The sequence below is a fragment of the Castor canadensis genome, chromosome 7 (assembly GCF_047511655.1).
Source record: "Castor canadensis chromosome 7, mCasCan1.hap1v2, whole genome shotgun sequence".
NCBI lineage: Eukaryota > Metazoa > Chordata > Mammalia > Rodentia > Castoridae > Castor > Castor canadensis.
This window is the reverse complement of record NC_133392.1, coordinates 6,460,381-6,477,291: the sequence shown is the minus strand read 5'-3', so window position 1 is coordinate 6,477,291 and position 16,911 is coordinate 6,460,381. Positions and strand designations below refer to the sequence as shown.

Sequence of the window (16,911 nt, the reverse complement as noted above, 5' to 3'; positions counted from 1 at the left end):
CAGAGTTCAGAGCTTTCTGAGCTGAGACCTCACACCTGGAGCTCATACTGCTCCATGGCCCTAGAATCAATGGCCAAGTCAACCTCCACAGTAGAGGCCCACCGGTGAGAGAACCAGATGTCAATTTTGAAATGTCACAGATGAAATTAAAATAACAATGAAATGTTGAAAGCAGTAGTGCAGGTGAGAAGAGAAGAAAAATGATTTTGGACACACTGAAGTATTGAATTTCCAAGATAAACTGGACAAAAGGAACCACCCCCCCATTTATCCTAAAACTGTGTAATCCACTAGGATAATCCACTGTCCTTCACTGAGGACAAGAAAGCAGGCATTATTTAGGCTTTAAATGGTTTGGCAGCTTCTTAAGTGATCTGTGCTATTTTATCCTGCTCAACACGACCACAGGCAGTACTTCCTGTGCACCTATTTGTGCTGGCTTCTAGCTGCTGGGATATGAGGATAAGACCAGCCCTTGTTCTTGAGGACACTGCAGCCTGGGGTGACAGGTGAAGCATCCTGCAGTGGGGAGATATGTCACAGAGTAGGAGAGACATCTTCTTGGGTGAACAGATGTGCAGTAGGCAGAAAGAGAAGGGGAAGGGAGAGTTTGCAGAGGAGCTGGCAATCACTGGGCCCCAGCAGATAGAGTAGGAGGTGAGTGAGAGGGGAAGGGAAATCCAGGAATACTTGAAGAGTATGGAGTCTGGGGAGCCAGGTTGGTACAAGGGCTGTAAACAGAACCTGGATTTTATCTATCTAGGAAATAAGGAATCAAGAGTTGTTTTAAACCCTGACCTTTGCAGAGGTACAGTGGAGTTTGGTAATGCTATCTTTCCTTGGATCTTCACACCATTGACTCCGGTGGGGCTCTCTCCACTCCTGGAGGTGGCTCTGGGTCCAGAGATGAACACATGACCCAAGGATGAACCAATCATGAATCCTCCCTACAGCCTACTGTGAGTTGGGACTTCTGGGGAAGAGGTCTTCCTCTTGTTTGCAAGGCTCAGAATGTAGCTGCAGGCCTCCAGCCTGGTCCCTCCTTGGGAAGATGCTGGCAAGGGAGACAAAGCTGTCATTGTGTGGTGACACGGAGGAAAAGGAGGGAGACTGTCTGTGTGCCCCCAGGTTGACACCCCTCTCCTTTTCTTCATGAATTCCTCTTTGGCTTGAGATGGTTCAGTTTGCGTTTTGCAGCCAGCATCCTGCTAAGTATGGCAGGGAAGGGATTTCCTACGGCCCTCCCCCAGCCAACTTCAGCATTAAGGGTAATCTCCCTATTTTACATGGATTTTGATATATTCAGGAAAGGCCTGGTTTAAATCAGTTGAACCTTTACGGCGGGTCTGAGTTGTACTGGATTTAATAGTGAGTGTTTGGGGAGAGTGTGCAGAAAGTATAAGATACAGACAATCCTTTGCACTCCCTGATGGGGCACAAGGGATGTCCTTCCCTTTGCCCTTGTTCCTCACTATGCAGTGGAGCATACAAATCATGCTGAAAAATGCATTTGGCTCTCAAAGACCCATCTTCTAAACTCCCCACCTCCTCTGAGCTACCCAGGGCTTCCCTGGGCAGGCCATTCCTAGGGAGACACAGCCCTGTGGGGACTGTCAGGAGCAAAGGAGAGAGAAGCAGGGAGGGAGAGCAGGAGAGCAGCAGAGCAGGTGGGGGAAGCTACAGGAGCCTGAAGAGAGGAGTTTAGACAAGGGGTGCACAGTGTTCACATGGCATAGGTCTCTAGGAGGGTGGAGGAGGCTGGTGACCTTGACAAGGACAGAAATAGTGAGAAGGGCATGAGGAAGCTAAATGGATCCTTTTCAGAGAGTGATTTTCAAGGGAAACAGAGAGATGTGACGTCAACAAATGGGGACTTGGTCATTGGAACGGGATGGGCTGAGAAGATGAAGACATGGCGAGAGGAGACGTGGGGACATCAGCCGCAGAGGCCCAGGCAGAAGGATATGCAGAGCTCTATGTGGTGCTCACTCCTATGTGGAGAGAGGACTTGTCATGGCTTCAGTGGTCTCAGGAGGAGGACACTTGGCCAGCTCCAAGATCACAGAAAGGAGAAGAAAACATTAGTACAGTCTAAATTATATCATTACTTATTGTACTGCTTCCTATTCTTTAATAATTTTACTTATCCCATGTCTTATTATTAATTTATTAGTGATTTGAGTCTTAGCAAGGTTGGGGCTCTGTAGAATGAAGAGACATCATCTAAGGCCTCAGACCAGGCCCTGCTGAAAGCCAGTTGAGATGGACATCTGGAGAAAACTCCTTTCATGCCTGAGAGAGATGGAAAGTCCATCATAAAACTGGGGAGAGGGAAAAGGAGCTTTCAGGAGACAGTGGTCAGCAAATGAAGAGACAGAGAAGTTTGGGGGTGAAACAGCAATAAAGCTAATTACTGTTTTTTAAAACCGTGACTCAGTGCAGTACTATTTTCATTGTCGTGGAAATGTCATTCAAGTCCAGCAGAAATACAGCCTTGGTCACACTTCAGGCTCCTGAGACTTCCTGGTACTACCGTGCAGTTTCTCTGTGACTGGAGAGTCCCAGTGCTGGTGGCAGAAGGTGACAATGCAGGAGCCACAGACTTGCTAGCATGACTTATTCTGGGGCTCCTGCTCCCTGCTCTGATTTCCTCTGCGCCAGCTCACATCTCCCTCAGGTCCTCCTCAGGCTCAGGACACCCCCTGCTTACAATCTTTTAGTGCCTTCCCATGACTCTGAGGCGCTCATGACCTCACCCTACCCACTCTTCCTCTGCACCTAAGCAAGTTCCCCTCTAGCTTACACTTACCCCAGCCAACATTAGCCTCTGGATGGTTCTAGAGCATTCCAGACTCTTTCCCATTGAGGGCCTTTCCCATTGGCCAGCCCTGTGTCTGGACCATCCTTTGCATGGTTTCTTTTCACGCAGCTGGTATGTGTCACCCTTCTGCTTTTAACTTAAATGTTGTCTTCAGAGGGGCCTTTCCTGATCATCTCATCTAAAGTGGCGCCATCACAGTTTTGTCCCATGTCCCAGAGCTCCTTGGGCTTCCTGGGCAGCACAGCATCCATCGGCTTACTTCCTTATCTGTCCCTCCTCTCAAGAATGGAGTGTGTCCCCTTTCCATGGCAGTTAATGCTTGCAAAGCATTTCTTTTGGTCAGACACTTACTAGGCTTGTTGTATCCTTCTAGTACCAAGCTCCATGAGTTAGAGAATCTATTATTTTTTTTGGGGCGGGGGGGGCGTGGTACTGAAGTTTGAACTCAGGGCTTCACACTTGCTAGGCAGGTACTCTACTGCGTGAGCTACACCTCCAGCTCCTTTTGCTCTGGTTATTTTGGAGACTGTCTTGCTTTTTGCCCAGGACAGTCTGGTTTGCAATCCTCCTATCTTTTGTACTTCCCACCATTGCTGAAATGACAGGTGTGCACCATCATGCTCAGTGTTTATTTTTTCATTGAAATGGCAGTCCCGTAAACTTTTTTACCTGATCTGTCCTGGAACTGTGATTCTCCTGAACTCAGCCTAACCATGTAGCTTGGGATGACAGGCAGGGTCCCAACTATTGGTTGAGGTGGGATCTTTGCCTGGGCTGGCCTTGAAGCATGATCCTTCAAATCTCAGCCTCCTAAGTACCTAGAGTTACAGGCATGGGTCACCAGCACTTGGCTATTCTTAATTAATCTATTCTATTAGTAGATTAAAATAGATCAATTAATCTATCCTATTAATCTATTAATCTGGTATTAATCCATTCTTAATCCCATTTAAAGAGGGAATCAAGGTACAGGGAGGTCAAGTGAACTATTCAATGACACACTGAATGTGGCAGTGCCAGTGGGTTTGGCATTAGAACTTGTGCTCTAAACTGCTGTGTGGTGCTAGCAGACTTTACAAGCTGGTCAAACAATATTTACAGAGCACTTCGTGTAGTGATGGCTAGATATGTGTTGAGTGGAATAAAGGACGAATAAAGGAATGAATCTGAAAAAATCCAGCAAGCACTGCACAAGGGTCCAGAGCCATGACAAACCTGAGAAGATGCTTGACTGTGGTGTTTGAAGATGTGTGTCTGATTTAAAGGTGGCTGGAAGTCGTAGGCCTCTGGAGAAAATTAAGAAGGACAGATGGACAATGGCCATATTGGAAATATGACAGCAATAATCCTGTAGATTTCCCCAAAGAGAAAATCCAATTAGATGGACCCTCTCATGTCAGCAAATGGAAACAGAAGGTGAATGCATAATTTCACGAGAACATTCTTTCTCTTTGCTTATTGGATTAGCGGATCTAACAAGGCATTCTGTTCCTCTCGACACCAGAAAATAAAATGAGTGGTAACAGTGCCAGGAGTTGGTTTTGCTGTTTTCCATATGCTTAGCTGGTATAAGTGATACCTAAAGATCCTTTCACTTAACCAGTATTTTTGGTGCTGGACATGTCAATAGGACACTGCAAGTAGTCCCCTGTGGAAGGAAGCTATGCCTACCACTGTACCCCCAATACCGCATGGGAGTCCCCATAGGGGAAGGATGGACCCGGACTGGCCAAGACTCCATGACAAAGACATGCCAGGAGCTGTGTGTGTGGTCAAGGAAGGGTTTCTAACCCCACAGCCAGCCTGGGAATGGGGTCCAAGTCAGTCATAAAAGATGAGAGAAGAACAAGACCTGTTGTGGGGTGTGAGGTGAGGAGTGGGGACAGAGGAGAACATTCCAGAGCATGTGCTAAAAGGCACCGAGGTTACAGGGACAGCAGCCAGGGGACCGTGATATTAGGGGGTATGAAAAGACATGGGGTTCCCACTCCTCAGGGAGTGAGGTCTCAGGAGGGGTGATGGATGTGCTATTGTTGAGACAGGCAGGCTGGGGGCAGATCCCAATGGGAGACATTACAGATGGCAGTGACCTGAGCACACAGGAGCTTGGTTGCAAAAGACCACCCTAACAGGGATGTGGGTAGGACTAAAGGAAAGGTTATCAGGCAGATAGGTGTGAACACCCTAAGGACCAGGCCAGGATCCCAGCTTCCAGGATTCAAGAGGGTCTGACACATGAGAAGGTGTTGATAATGGCTGAAGGCTGGGAGGTCACCTGGGATGGGAAGGGTGACCTTGACCTCATTGTTGGGCATGCAGAGTGAGTGAGGTGCTGAGAGACCTACCCTTGGCCATATCTGATCAGCAGCTGACCCTGTGTGGCTTGGGGAGCAACTCAGAGTGGAAACTGACCAGGACACAGCCAGCATGCACCTCCTTTACCGGAGAGCAGGCAGAATCTGTACTTTCCACCTGAGTGTTATATTCTCTGATCTCAAAGTCTTTGGGCAAACATGGCTGAAAACAGTCACTTGGAATTTGCAGTATGACATTACCACGTAGGTAACATTCTTATAAAATATCTTGCATTTCCAAAAAGACTTGAGTATTGAACCAAAAAAACAAATTACCTCTAATGTGATTTTTAAGATCAATATTAAAATTAACCTTCTCCAAACTTACCATTATAGAACTTAGCTGTGTAGTTTGAATGAGATGAATTCCACTAAAATAACGTATTTTTCCTCAAAGTGTCAGTAAGCAGAAAGGCACATGCGCTCACCGTGTCTCTGAGGCCTTTATTTACACCCCCCCCTCCCGAAACCCCCTTGGAGTGAGCGCCTTTTCTCCTGCCTCCTGCAGGATTCTGTCACAGGACTTTCTCTGTTCTGCAATATTTTTTTGTTTTCTTGTTTTGCTCCTACACTGAGCTGAGCTACAGGTTAGAAACTACATCCCAAGCCTAGCACAGTGACTGCTCAAAAAGTGGATGGCAAACACAGAGACATTATTGCTGGATAGGGGTGTCCACACTCATTGGATCAATGGCCAGAAATACCGCTCAAATTGCTGTCGTTAATCCTGGAACAGGGATGGAGTGAGAGAGCGGGGAAGGGACAGTCATGTTCACAACCTTGATCTCATTATTTCAAAAATTCCAAATGCTCTCAGGTTATCTAGATCAACCCTGACACCTGGTCATCCATTTCACAGGTGTCCAGATGAGGAAGGCCGGGATGAAAAGAGAGGTTGGCATCAATTACTTACAATAGGAAAATTCATTGACATGTCAACTTTTTCCTCTTATTTCTTTGAAGGCCATACATACGGTGTGGGTTTAATTATTCTATGCAACATATTCATGCCAGAGTGTCACAAGACTGTTCTTATTGTCAATTAACACCCGCAGGCCCTAGAGATACTCTGTGATTAAATCACACATGCATGTAGGCTTAAGTGAGTTCTTCCTGGAGGCCGGTTTGTGAGAGTCTCCAACCTCGTTTTCTGCTGCAGATTTACTTTATCAAGTTACTATTCCACAAATTATGGAATCATTCACTTACTAGTACACTTGGGAATGGTTTTCTTTTACTAGAATGTAGAAATATAGCTCCAAATACTCACACACAAGGGGTGAATCTCCTAGAATGTTAACAAAACATAGCAGACAATAAAAAACCATAATTTAAAACCACGATCTGTATTTTCCTAGTTGCCAAAATGAGTATCCTTTACTGAATGTTATCTGTGCCTGAATCAGAGCAAAATAAACGTAAAGATAGAGAGGTAAACCAGGGTGCACACAGCCTGGATCCCACATACGCTGAAGAATGTTCTCTGGTTTTTAGCAAAAATCCTAGATGGACTGGAATGACAGAACTTTTATCTCCCCGTCCTTGAATCGTCTGGACTATTTAACAGAGGAATCGGTGAGATATGAAAGCAGTGCATGCCTTATGAAATGAGGAAAATGAGAATGAGGAACAGAGTCTGAGAAATCTGGCACCTCCCCCGTCTTGGCTCTGCAGGGCCGTCTGTTAGAGCTCTGCGTTTGTTAGAACTCCACCTGCAAACATTGACGTTTCTTGTTTTCCCTTAGAGGAGGCTCTCATTGCCTGTAAATAACTTATGTTCTGGGTTCTTTTATTTATTTATTTTTTATCGATTCAGTTTTTCGACACAGAGTCTCAGTACATAGCCCGGGCTAGCCTTGAACTTGCAATTCCTCTTGCAGATATGTGGCCCCACACCCGGCAACATGTTCTGGGTTCTTGGTTTTGGGAGGGATAGCAAAGCATGTCACTCTCACGTCTTGTCACCATCACGGGTACTGCCACCACCCTTCTCCTCCTGCCTATTATTGCTCACTGTGTCAAGCCCAGGGTCACTTGCTTTTGCCACGTACATTCGTACATTGCCTTGAAAGAGACCCTGTTGGGTAGAGAGTGCTAGCACCTGCCTAATGAGGAAGAAGAAACACTCAGAGAGGTTAAGTGACTTATCCAAAGCCACACAGCAGAGCCCAGGTAGATTGACTGTGTTCGACTCCAAAACTGGACCCTCTGCAACCTCTGGTCAACACTGCCTTCCCAAGAGGAAACACTGACACACAGATCTGAAGGCCTGAAAAATAGGCAGCTGCAAATCATATTCCATATTTTTCTGAAAAAAAGTTTTTCTGTAATGCTGGAACAAGCAGTTGAAAATGGGGCTTATGCTGCTTCTCTTTGCACTCAATTCAATTTAGTTACAAATTCAGATAAATTTTGGTTATAATTTCAGCATTTGGGGATTCTAACTTGAAATGTACATCTGTGAGAACAATGGAGCATTTACACTGCTTCCTTTTGTTATTCTCCATTTACTAAAATGCTCAACATAACCAAAACAGTTTTTTCATTGGAATACTACTACTAATAATAAAAAGCTCCCTTTGCCCAGTTCTTTCTCATTTAGTTTCAAAAACTATAATAAACAAAACTTGATACAGCATTTGGGGAGCTGTGGGGGACAATTAACCTTCCTGGAAAATTATTTCTTAATATACTGCCTCCATTATAAGTCACGAGAACACAGAGTTTTGGATCAAATTGTGGGGCATCTACATTGGCTTCCAGTCTCGTTACTGTCCTTTGGGACTGTCCACATGAGCTTATGTCTTTACACATGCCCCCTTGGCAGTGCAGACGCAGTGGAAATCCCTTTAGAGCTGGGGGAGCACTGTCCAGGGTCCTCCAGCTGAAACATAAAAGCAGGGTAACAGTGATGGCCTTGCCTCTGCACACCCGCCCCCCTTCATGCCACATGGGCCTTAAAGCTTTGGAAGACCCTCTCCCCTTCTGAATGACCAGGTGTAGTTTGAAAGTCTTGAATGAGGGGCCATAGCCTGTCACAGGCTGTTCTCAGTGTGGTATGACTGTCTTCACAGATGAGGTTTATCAAGTGCAAGTAACACATTTTAAGAAAAAATAAAGCTATAGGTACAGAGGGTTGTTGAAACCCCAAAAAACCATATTTCCAACAGGTTAAAAAAAAGCCCCACACCCACTTCTGTCAAGGATGAACCACAAGACTGGACGTGGTGCATGCCTGTAATCCCTGCTACTTGGGAAGCAGAGGAAGGAAGATGGCGAGTTTGAGGCCAGCTTGAGCAAAGGTTGTGAGACAAACAAGACAATAACCAGCCAAAAGCTCAAAAGCTGAGGTGTCAGAGCACTTGCCTAGCACGTGCGAGACCCTGGGGTCAATGCCACGCAAAAGGTGGAGTGCTCCCATTGACACTCCAACGTTACTGCCAACACGGGTTAGACAGCCGTTTCTCTAAAGCTTCAGATTTTTCCTTTTAAAAAATAACTGTTGGCCACAATGGTAGCAGCACCAGGGCACTTTGTGTGCATTTTAGAATGTGACAGTTACAATAACCTTAGCAGATAGGTGCTTGTTTTGAGAAGAGAAACAGAGAGCCTGGCAACTTGTCCAGGGTCGCACAGCCAGCTTTGCGTAGGCAGCTTGACTTCAGAGCTCAACCTCTTACTGCTAGACTTACCACTTCCATTTCCCCTTAGTCTTCTGTTGGCCTTTCTTGTCCACCTCCCTCTGGATGAACAAAGATACTTGATAATCTCAGTCTTTGAAAGCAATTAGGGAGAATTTCTAGTTTGGGTTGGGTGAGTCTATGTCCCGCCTATTGTCCCAGGTCAAAACCGAAAGATTCAATGAGGATCTGTATGAACCAGGGTCTGTTTAACCCTAGGGAAAATACTCATTAACATGTGGTCATTTTGTGTGTATTAGGACAGGAAAAATCAACACTATTACCCTTGAAAAGGTGCATGATCAGTTCAGTCATGCAAGTGAAGAATCAAGCCATGTAATATAATTAATATAAGTAACAATCATTATAATAATATAATAATTCATTTCAGATAACTGAAATATTACCTGAAAATAATCAAAATAGGCTTGACCCTAGAAACAAAGTCAAACTTTAATTCACATTCTCCCTGTCCCCCTTGCCCTGGATTATTACAGGTGGCACTTATACCTCACTGCTTACTGGCACCCTCACAGTATTTGATTACAACCTGTGGTTTTTTTTTATCTTTCCATTAACATGTTGACATTAGTCTATGGCGGTTCTACAGATGTAGGAACTGAGTCTTGGAGGTGTTAAGAAATTTGCCCAAGGTCACACAGCTAATTCAGGAGCAATGGTTGAGGTTGTTAGATGCTAAGACACCTTACGTTCTCTTGGCCATGTATGCTTACGTGCTGAAAACCTGCTTTCCTCCCCTAGTCCCATATAGGACTTGGCCAGTCACTTTAGGGAATGGATTTACCTAACTGAATAACCATGCCTAGTGCATAAAGGGGCCAGATCCAAGGGGTGTGACAGCTGGTACTGTCCGAGCTGGGTGGGGTTGTCTTCACTCACTTCTGAGGCCACTCCTGGCTCCCAAGGGTTTTCAGTCCATATCTGTAGAATGCCTGAACAGATGCAGTTCCAAGTAAAAAATTAGGCAGACGACAAATCTACCTCGGAACTGCATCCTGGCTGCAGTGCAGTTAACAGGGTTGAGCTCAAGTCTGACTCTTCCATGTTCTTCTGTGACCTTGGGCATAAGATTTGACTGCAAGCTGGAGCTTTCTCGTCATCTCCCTCCCAGGGTTCTTATAAAGGTAAGAAATGCTAAATGCTTATAAGCTCACCTGGCCAGCCACATTGCATGCTCAATAAAAGTAAGAAATTATTATCGTTCATGAACCTGTTGGCTTCCTTCTGTCTTACCTCCTTTGTCTGGTACAGGTCTCCATTTTCCCTCGCCTAACCTCTAGGAGAGCCTAAGTAGACTCTTAGCTTCACTCTTGCAATGTACAGTTCATTTTTCACACGACTGTTACAGTGAGGTTTTTAAACATCCATTCCATCACCCCTGCATAGTTCTTACAGAGCCCAAAGTCAAGCTCAGATGCCGTGGTATGAAACGGTCCTTGCCCCTCTCTCCTTCCCAGCCCACTCCTCCCAGGCCCCACGATTCCCTCTGGTTCCCTAAAGGTTCCACCCTTCTTATCTTGGTCTGGAATGGTCGTTCTTCTTCCTCTGCCTGGCCAGCCCCTAGTAGTCCTCACCCCGCAGGCTGGAGCCCCCTTGTCTGGCTTTCTCGTTTTACTTCTCTGTGTTTGCCTCTCTTTTAGGTGTCTACCTGTTCTTTAAGCACACATGGCTGTTTATTGCTCTATGGGATGCCTCAGGCAGGCACCCACATCAGGAAGGGTCACTCTGCATTCTCACCCTTCCACAAGCACCTAGAACTTAGTAGGTACTTAAAAGATAATTGTTGAGTGAGTGTAACAACACACTGGACGTGCTCATAGATAAGAGTGTCATTATTTGCTGACTGCTGTTTCAACACGTGAGCTTTTTTCTACTCAAATAATAACCATCACTATCACCAAAACCCCACAAGTCTAACGAATAATAAATTCTTTAACCCTTAAAAGTTCCACCTTCTAGAACCTACCTGATCTTTACTTTGTAAGTGGAACAAAAAAAAAAAAAAATATATATATATATATATATATATATACTTAAAAAATACATCTTCAAAGGATATTTTCGAAATTGCTAACATTAAAAAATGTTTAGCCAAATTATTAGGATCCATTAAGCCAAAACACCTTTTAATCTTTGGACACACAGCCTTAAGCATTAAAAACAAACAAAAGGGTTCTGACATGCGTGTCCCTCCTGTGCCAGCTGACGTCTGAGAGGCAGCTGTGTCCGGAGCGGTGAGCGAGCCCAGCAAGGCCTCGGGTCTGAGGACCTGGTAAGTAGTTTCCCAGTGAGCTGGAAGCATTTCAGTCTCGCTTTCCTCACCCTCACCGAGCGATGAAGAACTTTAATTAATTGGTGTTCTGAGGCCGAGGGGGAGTTTCTTGGCCTCGCGGAAGCCAGCCAGCCAGCCAGCTCCCAGGCAGACGTGCAGACTGGCCAGCTGGGCTCTCTTAAACACTGACCTACATTGCACCAAACTCGCAGAATGTGTGTGAGATCAACTTTGTTCGTTTCTGCTTGCTCAGAGACAGTTATGCTCTGCAAATCTCCATGCCATCCTCACCAGAGAGAGATACCAGGAGGAACCTCAGCACAGCAAAAGACCCTCACTTTCTAAAAGTTTCTAAACTGGCCTATGGTCCTCCTCCTGAGCTACCAAGGGAAAGTGCTTGGGTTTTGAAGTGAATGTCTTCCTCCTTTTTTTTTTTTAAGTGAGACCCCCAAATGTAAACCTGAGTGCACACAGCAATCACCAGCAAAGTACACCCATTTTGCCTGCTCGATCCCGAGACTGAGTCAGGGACATGGGTGTTTGCCAGCAAGAAATCAGGCACTGCTGCCTGTGAGAACCATTACAAAAGAGAAGTACGTGTCTTTGAGACAACGAATGGTTGTAAAATGTAAAATAAAACCATAAACCCCATCTGAATTCTAGTTGCTGCATTCTTCATGGGAAATACTCTTCTGTTTTCCTTGTTCTAAAAAACCTACAACACAGGATTTAGGACAGTCCAACTGTACTGCTTGTGGCTATGGATGATTTTGTTCTTTCCTTCATGTGTTTGCTTCCTGTAATGCACATGTTAACTTAATAAAGGTTATTTTAAAAACCAAAAAATAAAAAAAAAACTACAAGAAGCACTTGTAATCCCCAAGCTGGGTAAGTCTGTTTCCCAATAACTGTTCTCTAGGTGCTTAGTTGATTTACTACCTGATCAGCAAATGGACACTTTCTTTTTTGTAATCTGGAAGGGTTTTGACTTCAGAGCTAATGCTGCCGAGAACCCTGCAGAAAAAGTACCAGAGGACAGGCCAGTGACCTGGGGCCATTGATGGATTTCTCTCTAGAATAAAGGCCATCCCAATCAATATGCCCACAGCTGGCTTTGAACACATGGGCCCTCCAAAGGCAAATGAACACTGTTCACAGTGCCTTAATTTCTCATTCAGTCCCAGCCCTGCAGGTTACAAGAGTTCAGCTTATTCTAACAGCTAATTTTCTACAAGCACTTAAGTAGTTCAGTCAGAATGGTGGATGGGAATATTTTACGTTACTTTCATTATTCTTAGGCTAGAGCAGTCTGAATTACCTTGTGGATTTAGTTAAGTAATGCAATACACGAGAAGATATTACCCTGGGTCATGAAAAAGAGACCTTTAATAAGCATCCTGGTCTCAAATTGTAAAATTAGTTAAAAAGCATGACAGAGGTGATTAGTTGGTTCATATTTGATTGAATCAGTAATCTATTCCATTTATGAAATCCCCAGGGTTCATTTGCTATGCAGGCATTCTGACATATTACTTACTTGGAGTGCATTTTTAAAAAACTGTTGGCATTAGGGCAGTGACAAATCTTATAGTATCACTTTGAGAACTAGAGCAATTTTCTTCTGGTTGTGGCCTCTCCAAGCTACATCCCTAAGACATTACAGGGCAGAAATGGATGCTTACATACTTAGCACACCCAGCCAGAGCAAAACTTCACTTTCCTGGATGGACTTTGGCCAAAAAAAAACCAGGATGAATATGCCTCTAGTTTTTTATTTTTTGGCTTCCCAGCCATGGATCTGTTACTCAGATGACAATGCTGTGGTTTCTTTAAAAAAAGGAACACGGAAGAATACTTCCTATAAAGAACCCAGCACAGGACTCAGCTGGGACTTATGGTTTCATTTTCACACAACAATCTTGCACGCGAAGTTGGGATTACGTCATGTGTGCTACTAAACTCATATTCCAGAAAGAAGTTCTTCATTAAAAGCTGAAAGCTTTCCATGTGTCTGGGGAAAAAATAGATGTTGAGGAGGGGGGAGGTACAGTTTAATGATTAAAAAATGTAATTTACAATGATCTGCCTCACTAATTCCCCCTAATAGTTTCATGAAAAAAAAATACTATAATCACCTGAAAGCTTATTGAATTAATCAACACTTCCTGAGGTCAGAAAACAATTAAGTATCAAGTGCACTGCTGTGTGTTCCAAGGCTGGGGAACTGGATCACGATCTAGAAAATGAAGAAAATGCCATTTGTGTCCTATGTTTTTCTCATAAGGGTGGGAGCTCAGAACCAATCCGTCACATTTCAACTCTCTGCAGGTCAGAGCATGGTTTGGTCAGAGCATTTGAATCTGGGTCAGTTATTAGATGATCCTGTGGAGTTAATTTTGTGGGGTGAGGCAATGGTGCTGTAGTTAGGTAAGAAGGCAGCCGTGTCATTTCAGAAATGCAGACTGACGTGTGAAGGAGCTCAATGCCATGATGTCTGTTTAAAGTGACCTCAAGGAGGGCGAGGCAGCAGGAAGCAGTGTGGCAAAGTCTCAATACCTGTTGAACCTGGAGGATAGGCGTAGGCCTTGTTGCCATTTAGGGTGGATGGTACTTTGCTGAGGGGGCCTGCCCTGTGTAATGGAGGCTGTATAGCAACACCCACCTATCCTGCCCACAAGACACCAGTAATAACCCGCCATGTGTGACATTAACTATCCCCCCATGTTGTCAACTGTCTCCCAGGAGGCAATGTAACCCTCAATTGAGAGTCACTGGCGTGTAAGAGGGATTAGCATACTATTTTCTCTTCTCTTGAATGTATTTAAAATGTCTCAGAACATAAGTGTGAAAAATTACGACGCTAATTGAGTCTCTTGGACTGTGGGAGAAGATTCCTGAAGAGTGTCACAGAGCACGTTGTGACCACAGGAGGGCCAGGACCCCAGCATCAGAGCACAGGAGTGGTGTGCATCCTCTCAGGCCCAAGGAGTCCACATCTCACAGAGCTGGAATCCAAGAAATGTGCATTTTTTAAAAATAGCGTTCAACGTTTATTTGGAAATAATTTCAAACTTACAGAAAAATGCCAAAAACAAAAAAAATTATCTTTTTATCCAGCTTCATCTATTGGTAAATTTTATCACACTTGCTTTATCTTTTGCTCCCTCCCTCTCTTTCTCTCTGAACACGTGCACGCACGCACACACATGCATTCATAATTCCTAAACCACTTGAGGGGAAGTGACACAGGCCATGGCCTTTGCCCCAGATCCTGCATTTGGCATTTCCTGCAAACCAGATCTGCTCCTACTAATCACAGCACAGCTACCAACAGCCAGGAGGCGTCACATGGAGCAGTCCTTAGTAATCTCCCACCTCATCTCAGCAGCCACAGTGGACCCTGTGGTGCTGTTGCCACATTTATTTCCCCCACCCACGGGGACCCATCAGGATCAGGTCTTGCATTGGGTTGTTATGTCCCTTTGTGTTTTCTTAAGTCACTTTGAGGCACAATTCACACCAAACAATTCAGTGATTTTTAGTGTATTCACAGACCTAGGTGGTCATCACCACAATGTGATCTTAGAATATTTTGTCTTTTCTCCTTCACCCTGTCTCATTCTCTTTTATGAACTTTGAACTTGTTTTTCCTTGTCTTTTCTAAGATGGTATTTTTTTTTTAAGTTTATTCTTTTATATCATCCAAAAATAAAGACACATGCACTGAGCTGTTGAATCAGGGTCCGTATGTGTGTATTTGGTGTGTGCAAAGATTGTAGTGACTGTGTGTGTGTGTGTGTGTGTGTGTGTGTGTGTCCTAAGATGGTATTTTTGAGAGACACATCTTCTTTTAAATTAAAAAAAATGGGTTTGTCTGATAGTCCTTATGACTCAATTGAGGTTATGCAAATACTTCCCTGATGATGTGTTCCTTCCTCAGGATATCTCAGCTGGGAGACTTGATGTCATTCTGTCTCTTACTGATACAAATTGTGGTCATCTGGGCATCGTGGGGGTGTCATTAGGTCAGTGGGTGCTCATCTGGGGGAAATTTTTGATAAGGAACAAGATACGTGCACAGTCATCCGATGTTCCATACAGGCTGCTCACTACTTGGAAGGGGAGAAGACAAAGCCATCATTGGGCACCAACTGCGTCTCTGCTCTCTGGCACACACCTGGTGGATGTAGGCAGGTCGGTCATAGTCTACAACAGACTAGCTCCCATTACACAGCCTCCCTGCCAAAAGCTGGACTGCTTAGTTGTTGATAATTCTGTGAAAGGTGCTCCTGGCTCCTGTGAACCCTTTGTTCACAGGAACATAAGGGAACTAAGGGAGAAAAGAAACATGCTTCTAGAAAACAAGGCGGTCTAAATCAGCAACTCAGCCCCTCCAGTGCACCTTGACTTGGGTGGCTTCACTGGTTTCCCTGGAATGGTCAGCTCTCTTGTGACAGCCCACATCCATGGGGCCTCTGCCTTTCTTTTGCGGGGCCCACAGTCTCCACAGCAAAATGTGAAGGGCACAGAGGGAAAAGAACCCCTTTCCTCCCTCTAGAGCAGGTGGCAGGGATGGTGGGATTGGATTAGCTGCCAACAGCGCACAAGGGAGCCAGACATTGGTTGTGGATGAGAGCAAGAGATGGCTCATATGGAATCATTTTCTCTTCGGGTCAGAGCTGCCCTGGGTCTCACTCCTTGCTGTTCTGACCCAGCTGGGTCAGGGAGAAGTGGGGCTGACCCCTGGAGCAGAGTATTCCTGCTCTGAAGTGCGGAGGCCGGCAAGGAAGAAGGCCCAAAACCAGGTCAAGGGTGAGACCACCTCAGGGCCAGAGTCCTTCAGGAATGGCCGGAAACCATGTCTTCACAAGGACCCAGAGCCAAAGGAAACAGAACAGGGTACACGCAGGAGGGGCCTGTTCATAAACACAGGAGTGGGTGTGTGTGTGGGAGGCCGTCCAGAGATGCCGACAGTGGGGGTCAGAAGCCCACTGGGCCACACGGCCAGGTGCTGCCTGGGCTTGGGCCTGCGTTTCCAGCACAACTCCACAAAACAGTATTATTATTATTTAATTACAACAACAACAATGGCTCGAAAAAGAAAAAAAAAACCCAAACAGGCAAACTATTAGAATACCAAGAAGTGCTTTGTAAAGGTTTTTATTTTAAACATATGTTCCTAAGACAGTCGAGGAGGACTGCCAGGAACGCAGCATTGAGTCTGTTTTCCTCTTTCTGTGAACAGGGTTTGCTTTGGAAACTGCCTTTAAATGGCCTCAAAGTTTCTCTCTCATCAAAAACAACCCAGGACAGTACAGGGAGTTCTGAGCCTAATTAGTTATCTCATTGCAGTGGAGGAAGGGGATTTTCGTGTGATGTGTGCAGCAGGTGGGGGAGTGATGGGTACAGGGTTCTCTTGTGCCGTTGATTGCACAGTCCCTTTTACCATGGAAAACCAGCCCAGCCACCAGCCACTCTGCAAGCTGCTTGTGGAGAGCGAGAAAGGGCCTCCCGTTCTGGAATTCCATGGGGCATGTGACCCCCAGAGGCAGGCACACTGTTCTCTTTCCCCCTTAGGGACTCTGTAAGGTCTGTGACAAAGCCATCAGATGGAAATCGGCCTCCTCAGTATGCACACTCAACACTGGGACATGCTTGTTCTGTTCCCCTGCACACCACAGAGGGCTTTTCTGGAAGCAAGGGATTAGGTCACTGTAGTCCTGGGTTCAGGGTCAGAGAACTGAGTGACTGATAAAATAAAAC

The 16,911-nt window shown here is 45.2% G+C and overlaps 1 protein-coding gene across 2 annotated transcripts in view; it reads right to left on the bottom strand.

Annotated features, from left to right (window-relative positions):
- Positions 1-16,911, bottom strand: part of Adam12 (ADAM metallopeptidase domain 12) — a 332,872-nt gene that overhangs the window by 130,400 nt on the left and 185,561 nt on the right. The window lies entirely within an intron of this gene.